Source organism: Leuciscus leuciscus (genome assembly GCF_965113295.1).
Source record: "Leuciscus leuciscus genome assembly, chromosome: 22".
Classification (NCBI taxonomy): Eukaryota; Metazoa; Chordata; class Actinopteri; order Cypriniformes; family Leuciscidae; genus Leuciscus; species Leuciscus leuciscus.
The window spans coordinates 32,064,412-32,084,896 of record NC_138746.1 but is presented as its reverse complement, the minus strand read 5'-3'; the positions used below and the strand labels follow the sequence as shown (position 1 = coordinate 32,084,896).

General features: G+C 40.9%; 1 protein-coding gene across 3 annotated transcripts in view; it reads right to left on the bottom strand.

The window, feature by feature from the left end:
• Positions 1 to 20,485, bottom strand: part of prkn (parkin RBR E3 ubiquitin protein ligase) — a 384,030-nt gene that overhangs the window by 312,296 nt on the left and 51,249 nt on the right. The window lies entirely within an intron of this gene.

Below are 20,485 nucleotides of genomic sequence, written 5' to 3'. Positions count from 1 at the left end.
CATCTTTATACATAAGCATGAATACATAAAAGTTCCAATGAAATTTAAGAGCTATGGCAGAGATTGTTATTCAGTAAACAATCCTTCAATTTCTTTTCTCATATACAGTTTCATAAGACTTATAGCTTATAACAATATAGTGCATATGGCTTATTTTATGAATGTCAACATTGTGTTCGACAGAAGAAAACAATACAGGTTTAGAATAACATTAGTATATTGTCACTTTTAGCAATTTAAGCAAATGCCTTTGCTTGCATATCTGACAAAAAACTGGATATGATCATGAAAAATGTAGTGTAATACCATATAATAGAATTTAATATAATAAAAAGCCACTTTCAAATTAGCATTTTATAAAATCCCTTATTAAAGCACCGCTAGGGAGTTAAAATCCACTCTGTTAGTTCAATCAGAGATGACTAAGCATCTTCGGAAAACACTGACAGTGTGAGTTGGGCTCAGCTGAGACACTTCCCCATGTAGACAGATGGTGTGGAGAGCTGGGCTTGAGACAAAGGGCCTGAGAGGACACTGTGACTAATATGAGCCGGGACTACCAACTGTGGAAGATCGACACCAGACAAAGATGGAAAAACAAGAGCATCTTGCTGGTTAAGCTGCTTAAGAAGTCAAGGGCAACACTAGAATCACATACTAACATCCGCTTTGAAACCACCATTAAGTATTCACAAGGGGACCCCGTCCTTGCAATGCATTGACCAAGCCTTCCTGTTTGCATACTAGCGTTGAGTATATCTTTGGCCCAAGGAAACATGTGGCGCAAGCCTGAAATAAGATGGTGATTGGCTCCTTGGTAGGCGAAAGACAAGGGCGAGGATGACTCTCATTCAGGAAGAGTCCTTGAAGCTGAATGCATGTTGTAACCTTCAGAGCACTGGCGTTTATCTGTATTGCTCCTTCAGAGAGAGTGGAGAGTGTGAAAGGAGGAGGATGAGACAGAGAGAAAAATGGGGGAGATGAGCACTTTGGAAAATAGAGGTAATAACAGTGAGCAAGCCAATGGGTCAGGGAGGAATATAAAAGAGTGAGAGAAGACGACAAAAAAGATAAACAAAGACAAAAAAAACAACAGCACAGAACAGAGCAAAGGAGGCACACGGGACGTAACAGAGAGAAATAATGACAAACAACCAGACAAGCAAAGAAAGAAAGCAGACAAAACACTGACAGCAACATGAACTCTCTTCAGGAAATTCATTAAGGACACTGGTAGCGTTGTTTATTTGTGCATGCTGCCTGCGTTGCTTTAGCTACTAAACTAAAGGAATTATGCAAATAAGGTGACAACAACAAGCCAATGAAATCTATGCTGAATGCAGTTTACACAAATCTAGACGCACCCTAGCGGCAGAAAATGTAATTTGCAGCCAGGGTCGTCTAGCAACTCTCCGTTGGCTTGCAAGCTGGAAAAACCAAACTCTAGTCAGGCCAATCACATCGTGTATAGAGTCGGTGGGCGGGCTTAACATAATGACGGCAGAGTTGTGACGGTTCCGTGTGAATTCCCTGCTACTTGAAAACAAAGAAGATGGGTCTTTCGAATCAGCTTTGGCTGCGACTCTGGAAGATTTGGAGTTCAGCTTTTCTTTGAGAAAAGAACAAAGAACGGCACTGAAGTCATTCTTAAAAAAAGGAAGATGTGTTCGTAGTTTTGCCGGATACGGCAAAATTTTTATCTATCAACTAGCTCCACTGGTGGGAAGACGCTGTGGTTGGTTGTAGCGCTATCCTATTGTGTGCAGAGGGAATCTGAAAGACAACCGTTTATCCCGCCCCTCGGATTGAGCCCTGCCAATGGTGTGTTCCCAGACCTGACATCTTGATGTGGGTCTGGCTTGTCAGGCTAGTTTACACCCATCAGGTTCTGAGTGCTAAATTGTGCAGGATACAGCAGACTACCGCAATCTGACACACTTTACTGTTATTTATATACTATTATAGTATTTGTAAATATTTAATATAAATAAATATCAGCTTTTATTTTTATATTTACAGTTTTCGCTTTAATTTTAGTTTAAGTTTTAGTAATTGTAATTTTTGTGATCTTTTAAAAAGTATTTCTATTTAGCTATAATTTATCTATTTATTTGTTTGTTTTAGTTTCAGTAATTTTAGTACTTCAACTCAAATTTATTTTATTTCAGTTAGTTGGCAAGGCAACATTTTTCATTTTCATTTAAGGTCCCCCTGTGGTGAAAGTTTTTAATGTTGTTGATATGTCAATGTGGTGTTTTTAATATGCTTTAATACAAACCATGTGTAAATTCATAAGTCAACACCATCGCTGAGTATTTTCTCCTTAAAACTGCAGTGAACCAAAGACACGGTTTGAAATCACTGGTGTTTCTGACGTCACAAACTACCTTGTAACCAATCAGATCAACGTGTGATCGTCAACCAGTGGATCTCTGAGCTGAGTGAGTGAGTGGAGGCGGGGCTCATTTGCATATTCATAGAACCGCGTAAACTAAAAGAGGCACTGGTGTAGAGTTACATTCAAGCTATTTTAAGGCATGAAGAATTTTTTTCAAGGAAAAAACACTTAACCTCCTCAGACCCGGTGTCCACATACGTGGACATCACATTTTTGGATGTGTGCAGCATAATACTTAATTATGTGTAACTGGAACATGTTTTTCACAAACGTGGACACTTACACTGCCATCTGGTGGTGTCAGGAGAAAAAAAAAGGTAATATAAATAATGTCAAGATGGCGGAGAACACAGGCGAAATGTCACGCAGCCACATCAGACCAAAACGTCCACAATGTAATTTTTTTTATAACATTTCATTGTTGATTCTTGTTAAGTTATGCATAATAGTGTTGTATGATTAAAATGGCATGCACATTTGACAAACTTTTGTAACAGGGAAGATGTACTATGCTGCTAAATTTGATGTCCACACATGTGGACAATGGGACTTAACTTCGATGAAACTGTATAAGAATGTGAGCAAAAAAATTAGAATTTGTAGTTGCACGGAGCTTCGTGACGCACACTGGCTCACTCACGATCGCGCGCGCGCACACACACACACACACACACACACACACTCTCTCTCTTGCTCACTCGCGATCGCGTACACACACACACACACACACATGCTCACTCGCGATCGCACACACACACACACACACACACACACACACACACACACACTCTCTTGCTCACTCGCGATCTCGCTCGCACACACACACATACACACACACTCTTGCTCACTCGCGATCGCGCGCGCGCGCACACACACACACACACACACACACACACACACACTCTCTCTCTCGCTCACTCGCGATCGCACCATACACACACATACGCGCACACACACACACACACACACACAAATAAAAAGAACATTACTAGTTTGGAGAAGTTGAAGTTTTGTAGTGTTACAAAAAAGAAAGCAAATGTTCATGTTTTTTGGATCTGTTTTTTATTTGGATATACATTTTGTTTTTCCATATCAATGTTCAGAAGTGGTGATCGGTTGACAGCTCCGCCCCTCTCTTCACTCGAGTGTCCAAGACATACGGCCAGATGAAACGACCACAAAGTCGATTATCGACCTCCGGCCTAGGGCGTCCTGGTGCCATGTGCACTGATGGGCACCCTTATGCTTGAACATGGTGTTTGTTATGGACAAGCTGTAACTAGCACAGAAGTCCAATAACAGAACACCGCTCAAGTTCAGATCAGGGGGGCTGTTCCTCCCAATCACGCCCCTCCAGGTGTCACTGTCGCTGCCCACATGGGCGTTGAAGTCCCCCAGTAGAACAACGGAGTCCCCAGTCGGAGCACTTTCCAGCACCCCTCCCAGAGACCCCAAGAAGGCCGGGTACTCTACACTGCCGTTTGGCCCATAGGCGCACACAACAGTGAGAGACCAATCCCCGACCCGAAGGCGCAGGGAAGCGACCCTCTTGTTCACTAGGGTGAATTCCAACACATGGCGGCTGAGCTGGGGGGCTATAAGCAAACCCACACCAGCCCGCCGCCTCTCACCATGGGCAACTCCAGAGTGGTAAAGAGTCCATCCTCTCTCCAGGAGTGTGGTTCCAGAGCCCGAGCTGTGCTTGGAGGTGATCCCGACCATCTCTAGTCGGTACCACTCAACCTCACGCACAATCTCAGGCTCCTTCGCCGCCAGCGAGGTGACATTCACGTCCCTAGAGCTAGTTTCCGTGTCCAGGGATTGGGTCGTCGAGGCCCCTGCCTTCGACTGCTGCCCGATCCTCTAAGCACCGGTCCCTTACAGTCCGTCCCTCCTACGGGTGGTAAGCCCATGGGAGGGCGGCCCCAGGTCGTTCCTCGGGCTGAGCCCGGCCGGACCCCATGGGGGGAGGCCCGGCCACCAGGCGCTCTCATACGAGCCCCAACCCCGGGCCTGGCTCCAGGGTGGGGCCCCGGCTAAATTTTCGGATCCAACTCACCTGGGCTGAGCTGTGGGTCCTGTGCTGTGGGTCATGAGCGAAAGGACAAGATCCCCGATACAAGTGGCCGAAATGAGCTTTCTCCCCAGGGTGGCTGGGCGATCCCTTAGAGATAGGGTGAGAAGCTCGGTCACTCGGTAGGAGCTTAGCTGAGGTGGCTCGGGCATCTGTTCCGGATGCCTCCTGGACGCCTTCCCGGGAAGGTGTTCCGGGCGCGTCACACCGGAAGGGACTATGTCTTCCAGCTGGCCTGGGAACGCCTCGGTGTCCCCCCGGAAGAGCTGGAGGAAGTGTCTAGAGTGAGGGAAGTCTGGGCATTTCTTCTTTCTTCTTCTGCTCCCGCGACCCGGCCCCGGATAAGCGGAAGATGTATGTTATGTATGTTCAGAAGTTATACAAGAGTAACAAGGAAAAATGTTCAGGCACAGGCTGTAAATAAAAGAGATTTGCATTTTGTTACACAATGGTGTCTTGATTGTTTTCTGTGAATACAGACCCGGTGTCCACATATGTGGAAATCATTTTTTTTCAAAAAGTGCTTCATGTTCAAAGATAATATCTGGTTATTATATGTATTGGTCCCTCCTAACCCCAAAAAGCTAGAAGAAATCTAAAATGCACGTCAAACCAAAGCTCGGGTCTGAGGAGGTTAAATATATCATTTTTGGTGATCAAAGATTCTTGTGTAAAATAAAACACACACATATACACAATAATATTAGCTTTATAAAATAAAACGTAGCTTTTTTTTAAATGAAAACTGCATTTACATGTCTGTGTCTGTATGTGTAACACGTATGACTGTCTGGAATTAAAGATGAGTTGATTACAGCATCACAGACTGTGAGAAACACATATATAAAGTGAGACCCAGGAGCTATGAGCTGTGCAAATAAGCTATTAGTCGGTTACATTCTCCAGAAACACTCAGTACAACACACTCACGCATACACAAGGCCAAATCTTTTTAATTAGTGCGAGTTTTATCTGTGCCCCAGTAAATTCACTGCACAATGAAGCTGTGGTAAATATGGATGAGAGACACGTAAATTAATTTTGAGAGAAGATGAGAGCTTATTAAAACAAATTGAGTAAATATACAGCATATTGATTCCACAGAGCAAGGTGACAACCTGCTGCTGGTGTCAACACTTAAGAGCCACTCGAGAATAGAGCCGAGGGAAAACACAAGGATTCTCACGCATTTACTGACACACAAAATCGTTTGGGCTTGTTTTCTGCATGCTTCAATTTTGTGAAGAAATATGGCCACCAACAAACCAGAAGTCTGCAAACTGACCTGAGAATGACTAGACATTATAGACTGACAGGAAACAAGTAAAATGGCCATTACAAATCAGTTATTTAATTTATTTTTTAATTACAGATTGACCAATATATCTGTTTTTAAGATTAATTGGCACAGAGACTTGCTCTTTGGAACTATCAGATATCAGAAAAAAACATTTTTGATAGTTTGCAATAATTTTTTATTTATCTGCGTTCTTCTGTGACCGGCAATGGAGGGTTCTGCCGTTTCAAGTCTTTGGTTCTACAGTACAAATGTGCAGTCACATTTATCGTTGGTCTGCACATTTTTGAAGAAGTACAGTAATTTCAATAGGAATCAAAAAATTTGAATGAGGGTGTAAGCCCGTATATCGGTCCAATGGGCGGCCTCCAATAATACGGGTGGAGGTCTCTGCGCGTTTCTGTCTTTCCTCGTGGCAAAGTAATTTTATTAAATGAAATACATTTTCTCACATGTATTTTCTCGTTATTTCATCTGACTCCATAAATGAAAAGGTTTTAATGATATCTGTGCATCATTAAATGTGAGCGAATGTTTGACTATTCTTTTTAACTCTTTAATGAAAATAATGTCAGAGTCAGTTAGAATAAAATCAAATGTTTACAATTTATTATGTCAGGTAAATATATCATGCCAATTTCATAATCAGTTCAAAGACAATCAATACAATAACATCAATATGCTCAGAGATAAAGAGATGTAGAGATGCATAAAAGATGTAGGCTAAACCTGACATTTAGAAAAATACATAATGCTGAAGTCCTTGAGGTCCTTTAACATTATGGGCTGATCTGAGTTACAGAATCATCCTGAGCCTCTTGTTGCATTTCTTCATATAAACAGACCAAGGCAGAAACCTCTTTTCAAATGTAAACATGAGTTAACGGTGGGAATTTACATTAATCACCGTACCAGACTTACTAGAGGCAGATGTTGATTTACATGGAAACATTTGCTAACAATGGGAATTTGCATTGAGTTTACACCTTTTGAGAGCAGGGGGCCATTTGCCTGGAAGACCCACCCTCTTTTGTGTGCCAGTGTCACAAAACCACACACAGGAAACAGGGGATCCAATCGCAGTATGTTTATTAAGGAAAATACGTACTCACAACTAGTCCAGGCAAGGGTCAAAATCCAAATAAGGCAATTCAAAAACAATAAACAAACAAGAACAGCAAAAACAGATCTCAGAAGTGATGTGACAATAACAAGGACTCCGTAACAAACACTTAACAGGCAGGGTATATATAACATAGAACTAACAATGATAATGGGGAACAGCTGAGTGCAATGATGATGGGGAACAGCTGAGTGCAATGATACAGTGATGGGTACAGACAAGGATTGTGGGGAATGCAGTTCATAATGTGGATGACACCGTGGGAAGGAAGGACCTCTAGTGGACACCCAGGGAACACAAACCAGACACTGTGACAGCCAGTTATCTCTAAACTCTTTATTACCTTTTCTTTTACTTCTTTGGGAATGAGACCTTTGTACCAGTCGCACTGAGATATTTCAAATTACACCAAACATGTGTAATACTGTATGATAATTATTCACATTAAACCATATAGATTATTGGGTGAATTCAGGTAGGGATGGGTGAAGGGAATGATGTGTATTATGTAAATTGGGAGGTGATCAACTCAAGTGTGATCGTGTCTCGAATGGGGATGGTAATATATCAACAGAGTTCAAATGTTAATTTCCTTTGTTTTCTCAGCCCTCTCTTCCAGTTCTTCCAGTTTCTCCAGCCTTACAAGGGCGAAGGATTTCCCAACATTTTGCAATGGGTTCAAGTTGCAAGCTGCGTGTATACATCACTACAATATTGACAATAGACAATGGATTTTTTGTTTACTTTAGAGGTACTCTAGTGGTAAAATAAAAACAATTATAAAAAGTTTTTGTTCATATAAATTGATTTTAAAAAGGATCTGCCAATTACCTTTTATCTGTTATTGGCCAGATTTTCTGATTTTAGTGGTAAATACACTATTGGTCAAACGATGAAAATTAAAATGCACGATTAAACTCTTCTTTCTTTGTGGATGTGTCTTGTGCAACATACTAGGGCTCAAGGGCTGGGTAGAAAATATTAATTTCTTGACTTTAATCGATTCTTATTTTGATGACCCAAAATTGATTCTAAAAACCCCAAAATAAATTGTTTAGTCTATGCTGTTTTCAGTTGATGCGTGAAAAAAAAATTCACTAAATATTATTTGTAGCGTGCCTCCAATCCAATAAATTGTGATAAGCTTGATGCTTTGTTATTTTTTATATGAAAAAGTCTGAACTTTCAAAGTTGGTCAATTATATTAATTCAAACATTAAATAATTAAACCGTTTTGCTACTCTTTAATGCCAGTTTCAGATTACACAATTTATTTTTGTCTGTTATGATAGTAACTGTGTCAGATTATGCAAATTCTTGTTGTGACGAGGACAAGAAACTTGCCAGACAACACGCTGCTCCCCGACCAATCATTGCTTGCCGTCTTTAACGAAATGCGTTATGTAATCGAGAAGACAGATCTAGCGACTGACTTCCGGAAACAAGAGCATAAACAAACAATGGCTACCAAAGTTGCATGTTATATGCCAATTCCAGCACTCGCTGGGTTGCTGAAGCGCCTCGGCTATTGTTCGCCAGCGTTTATCTTTTTTCCTTCTGTTGTGGTAATCACTCGAGGAAACATCATAAAGGCGGGAGTATTGTTGCCATAGCTCTACAAACCTTTCTTCAATTGCATAATTCCACCTAGAAGCACCAATACCACAGCTCTCTTTTGTTTTGCCATGTTTGAAAGCTGTGTACGGAGGAGCTTCTGTGCTCCTATTGGTCAACGTCACAGATGTGACAGAACCCGTTGTGGAGGACAGAAAACAATTAAACATGCTAGTCTTTCTGTTGTGACGTCATGAAGCGCCACTTCGTCCACTATGACACACTATACGAGATGAAACGATAGATTCTTGCATCCTGACGACCATGGTTGTTTGTGAATCACGACGACACCTTACGTCAATCAGATATTGTGTAGTCTGAATCCGCCATAATGTGATGTAACATATCGGCGTAGCAAGTTCAAGTGTAGTTCAAGGCAGCACAGCGCACGAGATCTGATCAGCTCTTCCGCTTTACTACTAGTTGTAGCACAAATTAAACATGAATGAACATCAGAAGGTATGTTGGAAGATACATTACAACTTACCGAAATCTGTATCATGTCTCATGTAATCACTCAATCAGTGTTTCAACTGTGGAAAGACATCAGTAAAACAGATTGTGAACAATATGTCACGTAATGTTACATTAACTTCAGGAAAGCGATTCAATGACCATAACTCGTTAGTTAAGGCTGGTTCACACGGGACGATTTTAAAATTGTCGGCCGATTTTCCAAACCTGAGAGACCCCACACACGGGGATAAAAAATCACGGGTCTAACAGTTTTGGTCGTACAGTGTGGTGCGCAGACACACGGCAAAATCAACACATCACACACGAACCGATTTGACTCCCGAGCATTCCCAGATCAGACGGGAAATCGCGCAAAATACCTCGAGATCAAACGTGACTTCAGAGTAAACAATCATGGCGGACGAAGAGGATGCAGTGGCAATAGTTTGTAGTTTGTTTTTAACCGAAAAAAAAACGTTATCAAAAGAAAAGGCGATGATCTCTGACGTCCACCGGACTTTCTGGTGCGCCATACCGCCGGCTGTTTTGATTATATTTCCCGGTGTTTCCTCGCCGCCTCGTCACCTCGCTTTCTGATTGGCTACACTCCACAGTCCACAGGCTGCGTGCTCGGGGGACACCACACACGAGAAGAAATCGGGCCATATAAATCCAACATGTTGGATATCCCCGATTTGAGATCGGAGCGGTCCCGACGTCCTTCCGAGCAGACGAGAGCAGCCTTAACACACCACACACGGCAGGAATATCTGATCAGATTATTTTACGATAATCGGAGCATCCTTAAGATTGTCGGAAGGGGTGAATCGGGGCTAAAATCGGCCTAATTATCCTGCCGTGTGAACCAGCCTTTAGCTAGAAAAAAATGAACTAGAGAGGAGCATTTTGCTAAATATATGCACACTATTAAATATTCAATATATTATTACATAACCTGTGATTGTTATTATTATAAAAAAACTGCCTTCTGTGCAACTAAAGTGTTTGTATACAATTTAATTAATTTTAACCATTAATATTATAGTAAGCCAAATAGGATCTATGTATAGTTAATGATATACATGATTAGTTTAGAAACATTGACATGTTCTCTCTCATCATTGACTCACTCACAGAGAGAGAGAGAGAGAGAGAGAGAGAGAGAGAGAGATAGAGAGAGAGAGAGAGAGAGAGAGAGAGAGAGAGAGAGAGAGAGAGAGAGAGAGAGAGAGAGAGAGATTTATATGAATATCCAGAGAAGAGAACAACAGTAGAGAATTGCAATTCCTTCAAGTCACATTAAACTGATGATATTTACTGTACGAGATGAGTGCCATAAACGGCACCACAATGGCGTAATTACCAGTGAGAAATGTGCTTTTTGCACCCAAATTGGTATTGATCATAATTAAATTTTCTTTGTGAGTGCTCACTCTACAGTTACAGTAGTTTGCAAACATTTTGTTTACTAACAGTTTATGAGGCAGCAGGCTATATTCCCCAGCCTATACCTTTCTCATCATTCTCTTTGGCAGCACAAGAATTATAAACAGATAGGGTAAAGCATTGACTTCACACTTATGAGGAATAATAAATAGATTGTGCTTCTCAGGAAGAGAAAGAGGGAGAAAGAAATATGAAATTGTCCAACATGTCTAATTTGTTCGAAATCACACTGTATTGCATTGTAATTAGACTTCAGAACTTATTCGGTAAGTAGGAACTTCCTGGCAATGACATGAAGGCAGCATAACATCTCTAGAGACAACCACTGTTCTAAATGTATGTTATATCAGTCAAAACCTAAAGTAAGGACTGAAAATGACAGGAAATGTGTGAACAATCAAAGTCTGTACAATTAATGTTTCTTCACTGATTTATGAGCTCTAGCGTGATTGAAAGATTACCTTAAAGGTACAATATGCAAGAATTTTTGCCGCTAGAGGGCGCTACATTCCAAACAACAACAACAACGGCGTAGCTTGATGACGATGTGAAGGAGCGTGGAATGATGGGAACTGTCGTTTTAAACTCCACCGTGGATGTAAATCAGTCAGACGGGAATCGAAAAATCATGTTCATGGATGAGGCTAAGTTCTATTTTTATAAATGTTGCGTTTAATGACATGCTTTATGTGGCGAGGGGGGCGCGGTCTGTGATGGGAGAGAAAAGAGACGAGCAAGTACTGTAGGTCAAGTGCAAATGCACCTGTGTCTTATTGCAGTGATCGGCGTGGAGAGACCGCTTATAAGCTGCGCTGGAACGAGAGAGAGACTGGAGAGAAAATTGGACGCAGAGGAAGAAAACCGGTGGATCCGAGCTCTCATTTTTGAACTGTTTTGAGCCGTCGCGGTTGCCACAGTGAATGCGCGTTGTGCGCGGCTTTTGTTTGTTTTGCTTTATTTTAATAAAGTACGAGTCCCAGTCACGACGACCCGTCTTCTTCCTTCCTGACTCTTAAACCTCATCACACTATTATTTCATTAAAATGAATTAACCGCATGAAAAGTAAGGTTTAATACTTCATAGATGTTACTGTATTTGTTGAATTCATTGTTGTGATAACGCTGCGCAGTTTTACATGTTCTAAACAATTGTTGTAAAAATACATTCGAACATGCCCACATCATTTGCCAAAATACTGATTCATCTTTATGTATAACACATGCTATATTTATTTACATGGCCATAAACACCAGACGTGATAAACAATGTCAATAAACTAAACACAAATCTAAAGCAATAATACTTTCCTTACATAAACATAACTATTACCGAATGCTACATTTGGAAAATATAAAATTAAGCATGCTTTGTCGACAGAACCAGCTGCAATCGGTAAAGAATAATTGTGTCCCATAACGACTGCAAGAAACAAGCTAAAGTTTGTAGCTTGATAGACGCTACAACTTCCGCATTTGTCCAGGACTCCACGCAGTACGAGCGGAAACCGAGGGTGACGCGGATATGACGCAATTGACTGGCGACTCCCAGCTCACCCCTGCTCTAACGCCCCGTTTCCTTGGTTAAAATCGCAATTTTCTCACGATTTAAAAATAGTTGGAAACATTTGGGATATTGTAAGAAATCAACTTAACAAAATATATAACACTGGCCTTGAGATTTTGGGATATTTTAATGCAAAATTCTTACATATTGTACCTTTAAGTTAAGACTGTGACGTGGCAGTATTTTTACCACTGTGGTGGTCATGGACCAACTACCGGCTGTGGTTCTGAGAGGTGCAATAGATAAAATATAAATATGGTTTTTATATAAGTGGTTTTCTTTACTGTTAAAGTTGTTTCATTGGAATGTAGACAAGTGTTTAAATAAAATCAAATGTCAAGTCAAGTCAAGTATATTTGTATAGCGCTTTTCACAATACAGATTGTATCAAAGCAGCTTCACAGTATTAAATTAAAATAATACAACAAAGTATGTTTCAAGAGGAAAATATTGATTGATAAAATTAAATTAAATATCTCCAAAATATCCCCAACTGAGCAAGCCAAAGGCAACAGTGGCAAACCAACTCAAAACTTTCTAGGGACTGGTCACATCTAAATTTTTAACTGGCCTAACTGATTTTCTGTGAATTCTATCAATTTTAAGTGAAGACCTTAAGCTATGATTCAGAGCAATGCATCTTTTTGCATGGGGATAATTATTTGGAAGTCATTTATTGAGCCAATATGAATTTTTCAGTTTCCACATTTTTTTTTTTATATATTTTTTTTACAGTGTATGATTTTGAGCAGCCAAATAAATATAGAACTATAAAGAAAAAAAGAAAAAATTCAGCCATTTTGAATGCCTTTTTGATTTAAAAATGTAGGCTAAAACGGGTTCCTAGTCAAATTAAAGATTGTGACTTGGCTGATCTTTTTTTTTTTTTTTTTTTTTTTTGCCCACCTCTACCTGGAATTGACAATGAAATGTCCCCCCATAATTCTTTCAACTCATCAGGTTTAGGGCATCTTGCTCTTCACAAAGATTTCTCATTCTCTGCCAACTGTGGGCGAATGCAGCTACCAAATTTCAGCGCAATCCCATGATCCTGGCTGTCCTCTCCTTTTCAGCTGACACTCCATTTGTGACGGCCAGGTTAAGATTGTGGCCACATCAGTTAAGCCACGATCATTCTAACTTCTTAACAGCGGCTACAATATTGGCCCAGTTATCTGTGGTTATGTATGCAAGCTTTCTTTCAATGAATCCCCACTCCTTGAAGTGAGATTCTGATAAATTATCGACCTTTCCAACGTGATGGCGCATCTCAGAGATGGTACAAGACAGGCATTTGTGGTTAAAAAGTGTAATTTTTTTTAATTTTTTTTGAAAATGACCGATCGTTTCGCTAGATAAGACCCTTATTTCTCGACTGGGATCGTGTCTAGACTTTGAAGCTGCATTGAGACGGACATTTGAACCTTCTTTGAACATTGGAATAGTTGGTTGCCATTGAAGTCCATTCTGTGTAGAAAAATCCTGGAATGTTTTCCTCAAAAACCTTAATTTCTTTTCGACTGAAGAAAAAAAGACATGGATATCTTGGATGACATCGGGGTGTGTAAGTTATCAGCAAAACATTTTTTGAAAGTGAACTAATCCTTTAAGGCAGGTTTTTTTCACAATGTGGAGCGGCACATTCTCGACCACCAAATACATTGCCACATTTCTCGATAGCATCTTCCATTTATCGCTGTCTGGTTTGTATTTGGCCAGTTTGGAAAAAGCCTCTCCAATACCAACCTGTCCAGCTGTGCGTTTGCGTTCACAGGAACTTGAAGACATCTCTTGAACAAACGCGATTGAAGTGTTCGCCCTTTTAATACTTACAAAGCCAACATATGGCTTCATCCAAATTGATTGGTTAACCTCTCTTGTTTGGCACAAATCCAAAATATTCCCAGCTCAGTGATGTAGCATTTGTTTTCCCAACAAGGTCTATTTCTGAACACAAAATCAATTTTATGAATGCATAATAAACTGGATTTTGCCACACTCAAACCCGCCAATCTAAAGGAAATACCATGTATGGTGTTTGAAGTAATTTGTGTATTAACATTAAATCTTAAAGCCTAAATTAAACCATCTAAAGCTAAATGGTAGGCTATAAATACCAATTTCCTTCGCCACTGTTACTATATTACACTTGTGTACAAAACTTTGTACTTTATACTTGTCATAGTGCGTGACATCATGTGCACCTTATCGCCGGTGGCACAAATGATGAGCAGATGATTTTCAGTTGAGTTATGAGGTGAGCCGCTGAGCTCCACACAGCATCTGCTTACACACTGCAGGAGTTTCATCAGTGAAAATGAGGTACCATGTATCACACAAATGTACTGTGCTTTGTTCAGACTTTAGTGGCAAAAACTAGACAAACCTTGTTGTTGACATTCACAAGAGCTCAAACCCGAATTTGCTCCCATATTTACCACTGGGAGATTCAAATTGTAAATATTTCCTTACCGTGTGTGTTGTCTGCACATATAGGTGAATGTCTTTCCCCATCCTTTTTACCCACATAAAATCAAAGATCCATGTTAAAATGATCAAATTTATGAGATGAGTGGCATAAACGGTGCCACAATGGCATAAGTATGGCACAACTCAAAATGTGAACTGCTTATGCATTTTTAACCCATGTTAGGTATATGCATTTACTACCATTCAAAACTTTGGGGTTGGAGTAATATTGTGAAATATTTATAATTCCAAATACTGGTTTTCTAATTTAATGTTTTATCTGTGATCGAAGCTGATTTTTCAGCATCATTACTCCAGTCTTCAGTGTCACCTGATCCTTCAGAAATCATTATAATATGCTGATTTGCTGCTCAAGAGACATTTATGCTTTTATTATTAGTGTTAAAATCAGTTGTGCTGATTAATGTTTTTTGTGGAAACATTTTTCAAAATGATTTGATGCAAATTCACGGCTGTAAAGTAAACGGTGCAGCTAAAAACATAGAATAGGACGCAGGAGAAAAAAGTTCAAAACTCTTCAGTTTTGAATCTGACGCACCGCCATCAGCACCAGTGAGTGAGTGGATTTCCCTAAAAGAGCATTACACGGGTGTGACACTGCGTCTTATTCAAGATGTCATTCCACCCTGTGTGTTTCTGTGCGGTCGTTACCTGGCTCCGGCTGACAGTCACAATCGTTGCCTCACGTGTCTGGGTCACTTTTTCCACTTCCTGTTCAGCTACTGTTCGGACGCTTTTGCTTATTGCTCCGCGCTTTGCTCTATCGCTTTTATATTTGTATATTTGATCTCCTTTTATATCACCAAATTTTAACTTCAGCAAATCAGCTCAGTGTTCAAACGACAAAGCTTGGATTACTACAAAAAAGCAGAATTCTTTTATCCGACCAGCCTCCCACTGAAACCCATCAGCTTACATTCCGGGGAAAGGAAAACACAAATGCCTACATTCAAAAAGTAAAAGAGATAAAATGCCTCTTCTGGTTCAAGAATCTACTTGCTGCACAAACTGCCACAGACTTTCACAAAGGATTGCAGTTCTTGAAACAAAGTTACTTGCGCGACCACCAAACCAGACGGAACACACAATAGAGCTTCGTCATGGACACCCTCAGCATACAACCGGTGAGTCCCATGAATCTAGTGCTCCTCGACAGGCCATACTGAGTGTAGAGAAACAAGCCGTAACTGATCGACATACAAATCGATGGCACAAACAGGGAGTGAGACCCAAAGGCACTCGAGACATCAGATTGTCACGAGCATCACATATTGCCGCAGTAGCATCCTCTACCCCAGTTATGGCTCTGACAAGGATTGCAAGCACTGGTTTCCTACCACCGCCTATACACCTTGAGAACAGATTTGAGGTATTAATGAATGTAGAAGTGGAATCCCCAAATGTGATGAATGTGATCAAACAAAGATCGAATCAGTCAGTAGCTAACACTGATGCTAACTGGCGCTCAAGGTCGAGCAGACAGCGGCACTCAGCTCAGAGCGCAGCCGAGCCCAGGACTCTGATAGTGAGGGACTCCATAATCAGAAACATTTGCAGCAGGGATACAACTACGTGCTGCCTTCCACAAACAACAACTTCCTATGTAAACAGGGAACTTCAGAACATTCTGATGAAACATAAGACTGCAAATTGACTTATCATTCATGTGGGGAAGAATGATATAAGCTTTGCTTTGTCCCGTCCGCGCTTTGCGCCTGTACGTGGACCGAACACAAAGCTTCAGGACCTCAGACCAGCTCTTTGTCTGTCCTTGTCCACTCGGGTTAAAGGCACACTCAACTAGAAGTGGCACAAGGCAGCTCGCTGGCAGATATACAGTATGTATATCCATATGTAACGTTCCCTGCCGCGATCCTCTCGGTGAGCCCAAGACTTTCCCTCGACGGAGTCCGCTGTGTCGTCTCTGCCAGTGTGCCTCCCCTTACTAGGCTGGAGCCACCCCAGAGACATCCCATATGTTGTACTTCCCTACTTGGCCAGTCCATATGTGTAAGCTCCACATGGTACCTCCCTAAGGGCAGGATGTGGCTTCCGCAGCATTCCTTTCCCATTTGAAAGGACACACTTACCCAGTGTTATCCAATCTCACTCAGTGGGTCATGCGGAACAGCAGTGTTTGACGTTCTCTGCATAAGCCCTGTCCCATCTTACGCCCCAACAGGTGCAAGGGGAGTAGGAGGCTTATACAGGGCGCTGTAAGGGCCAGCAACAGCGGCGTTTTGGTAGATTTCCTCAATCCGTTGGATCAGTTCTGACTTAATGTCAAACGTGACATTACTGAAAGGGAACGTCTCGGTTACGTATATAACCCTTGTTCCCTGAAGAAGGGAACAGAGACGTTACGTTACGTGTCACCTGCTTAGCTCCGAATCGGAAAGTGATGCATCCGCCTCCGTATTTATACCCGCACTGCGGGCGGTGAGTCAGATGCAAAACTCGTATGCCAATGTATATTGGCTCATTTAGTTACATTAGAAGTGGACGTGACGTTGAACGTGACCGACTGAAAAGGAATGAGGGTTACATACGTAACCGAGACATTTGCTTTTTACTATCTTTATATATTTTGAGGAATACTGAATACTGTTTTTGTGCAAGTGAGATGAGTAAATTCATGCTTGCATTTAGTCTAGAACTACAATAACCATCTTGTTCACACAGCGCACACAACACCTCTGCACGATTTCTCCGAACACAAGTACAGGAGAGCCGTCAGTCAATAAATGGGAAAACAAAGTAACTTGTAAGTAAGTAAGTAACATTTATTTATATAGCACCTTTCACAGACAAGAAGTCACAAAGTGCTTTACAATCTGTTAATAAAAAGGATCAAACATGCATACAATAAATCTACCATAACACAACACACAGGAACAATCTTCACAAACATGAAATAACAAGTAACCACTGCTGTTAAATAAAAGCAAGTCCAAAAAGATGCGTCTTTAGGTGTTTTTTAAAAGAATTGACAGAACCCATAGTTCTCAGTGCTAATGGAAGTAAGTTCCAAAGCCTCGGTGCCACAGTACAAAAAGCACGATCACATTTAGTCTTAAGACGTGTTCTAGGGACAACTAAAAGGTCCAGACCAGAAGACCGTAAGAGCCGACCCGGTGAATGTTTATGTAAAAGATCCTGAATATAGAGAGGTGCCTGACCGTGCAAGGCACTATAAGTGATAACTAAAATTTTAAACTGCACTCTGAATTCAACTGGGAGCCAATGAAGGTCCTTAAGAACTGGTCTTATATGAGACCACTTACTGGTACCAGTCAAAAGCCTTGCAGCTGCATTTTGTACAACTTGTAGTCGCTCCATAGAAGACTTATTCAAACAAGTATACAGAACATTGCAATAGTCTAAACGTGACGAGATGAAGGCATGAACAAGCATCTCCATCTCTTTTCTTGAGACCACCGATCTAATCTGAGCAATATTCCTAAAATGGAAAAAACATGAGCGAACTACAGACTTTATATGACTGTTAAAACATATGGCTCTATCCAGAAAGACACCTAGATTTCTTATTTCACTACAATCTGAAGTGGCTGCAACCCCCAAAACCTGCTTAATCTTAGGTATAATATTGTCAGGAGCAAAGATCATCATTTCAGTTTTATCCTTATTAAGTTGCAAAAAATTGTTTGCCATCCATTTATTAATGGAGACTAAACAATCATGTAGAACTGACAGTTTATCTAGACTATCAGGTCTAAACGAAATCAATAACTGAATGTCATCTGCATATAAATGTTAAGATATTGTTTTAAAACTATAAATAATCTGTCCAAGAGGAAGCATATACAAGTTAAACAACAAAGGGCCCAGCACATAACCTTGTGGCACACCACAGGACAAAAGTACAGAATCAGACATAAAGGATCCAACAGATACCGAAAAAGTCCTATCGGACAGATAAGATGAAAACCAATCCAGAGCCGAATCTATTAATCAGAGTGCAGTGATCCACCGTGTCAAACGCTGCGCTGAGATCTAGCATAACCAACACAGAACATTCCCCCGCATCTGTGGCCATCAAAATGTCATTTGATACCCTGAGTAAGGCGGTTTCAGTCGGATGATTTTTGCGAAAGCCTGATTGAAATTTGTCATAAATATTATGAGTCTCCAAAATATCATTCAACTGCATTGCCACAACCTTTTCCAGGATTTTAGAAATGAAGGGCAACTTAGAGATAGGCCTATAGTTGTTCAACGATGTAACATCAAGATTACACTTTTTCAAGAGCGGTTGAACAACAGCGTGTTTAAAACACCTAGGGACCTGGCCCAACTTTAGCGAAAGATTAACAATTGAGACCAAACATGGACCAATAGATGTAATAGTTTCCGTGACCACAGAAGCAGGCAAAATATCCGCCGGACTTTGAGAAGGTTTCATCGTACAAACTATCTTTATAAGATCATTAAGGATATTGACTGAAAAGAGCTTAAAATTGAGGGCCACTCTGTGATAATTACAGAGGGGAAAGCTGATGGTAAAATGCTAGCCCTAACAGCCATAACCTTACCCACAAAATGAGACAAAAAATTATTACAATCATCGTTAGAAAAAACAGGTACAGATGATGTAACAGGAGACACAAGACAATTAATAGTGTCAAACAAAGTCTTAGGATTCCTTTTACAAGTTAAAATCAAATTTTTTAAATACAGCGCTCTGGCCACCTTAATCATCTCATGTAAATCAGTCAGTAACTCTTTCAAATACAGACGATGAACCTGGAGCCGCGTAGATTTCCACAAGCGTTCAGTCTTCCGACACACACGTCTGAGACTTCGAATGGCATCATTTATCCATGGAGAAGTATTAACCACGGGAATATGCCGATTCCTAAATGGAGCCACTTTATCCAGTAACAGAGTGCAATGATCGTTAAACGACTGTACAGAACTGTCAATGTCATTTAAGATAATAACCGAGTTGGAATCAAAAGCGGTCGAGAAATTTTCAACAGCAACTTGGGTAATCATGCGAGAACAAGACACCCGCTTGACCGGCAGTGGATTTTCGTTACACGCAAGATTAAATAAAACACATTTATGATCACTAACATAGACATCCTCTGTACACACATCGTCAATATTTAAACCATGAGAAAACACAAAATCAAGCAAGTGTCCTTTATCATGTGTAGGACCTGAGACATGTTGAACAAAATGAAAAGTATCCATTAAATTAAAAAAATTTAAAACAGTATTACATGCAGCATTATCCACATGAATATTAAAATCACCGACAATAATAACTCTATTCAACATAATGATAGAGGATAAAAAGTCAGTGAAGTCGCTCAGAAAAGGACCCAAAATCCCAGGAGGCCGATAAACAAGAATACAATAAAAAGAATTTGATCGACCAACCTTAGACATCTGTAATTCAAAGGACGAGTACGTGTTGGAGTTCATCAACTGGCAAATAAACTGATTTGTATAAACAACAGCAAGTCCACCCCCGCGGCCCACGAGCCTTGGTGTGCTGATAAATGAACATTCCGCAGGACAGAGTTCAATCAAATGGGAAAACTCCATACTCCGTTGCCATGTCTCCGTCAACAACATAAAGTCCAGATTTTTATAAGTGAAAAGTTCATTGAGCAGGAATGACTTGTTTCTGATTGATCGAACATTCAACAAAGCCATCTTAAGCGGTGCAGATCTACCACCAGGAGCAGAGACAGAGGTACGCAGCAGCGGCCTCAAGTGCCCGTCGCACACACCGCGACCGGTCGAAAAAACTCTCAGGGGCAAAAGAAACGGACCACTGTAGACGCTCGGAACCAAGGGGCGAAGACACGGCAATCTGGAAACAGCACAGCACTGCTCCAACTTCCAGAGTTTCCTGAGATGCGCCTGTCTCCCAGCCCTTTTTCCTCTCCTTCTCCTCCGCCTCTTAGTACGTCTCTCAAGTCCCTCTCCTTCCCGCATGCAGACAGCCGATGCAGGTCGACAGCGGTACAGGGTTGATTCACCCAAGCCAC